Consider the following 360-nt stretch of genomic DNA (forward strand, 5'->3'; position numbering starts at 1 on the left):
ATAATTTTTGTGCTCTCTTATTCATAACATACACAATAAGCACTGGATTTGAAAAGGCTCTAACAGAGGCTGATAATGGCTCCCCACCGAACACATATCTTCTTGGTATACTAAACGATATCGCCAAGTGTGCCAGTGGAAACACTGAAAACTCTGAGGAAAAGACCATGCCAAGTCTTTGTTATTGTCCTCATCTATTATTATTACTCTAGCTAATAATAGCAATATTTATGTAGTATTAGAATCACAGTCTCATCACTGCGATTATAAGATCACAAGCATTTCTGAATCTTTGTAATAAAGAGAATGTACAGAAGATTCTGAAATCTTCTCCCAGGAAATCTCACCATCTCAAGGTGC

The sequence above is a fragment of the Pteropus medius genome, unplaced genomic scaffold (genome assembly GCF_902729225.1).
Source record: "Pteropus medius unplaced genomic scaffold, Ma_sr-lr_union100, whole genome shotgun sequence".
Taxonomy (NCBI): domain Eukaryota; kingdom Metazoa; phylum Chordata; class Mammalia; order Chiroptera; family Pteropodidae; genus Pteropus; species Pteropus medius.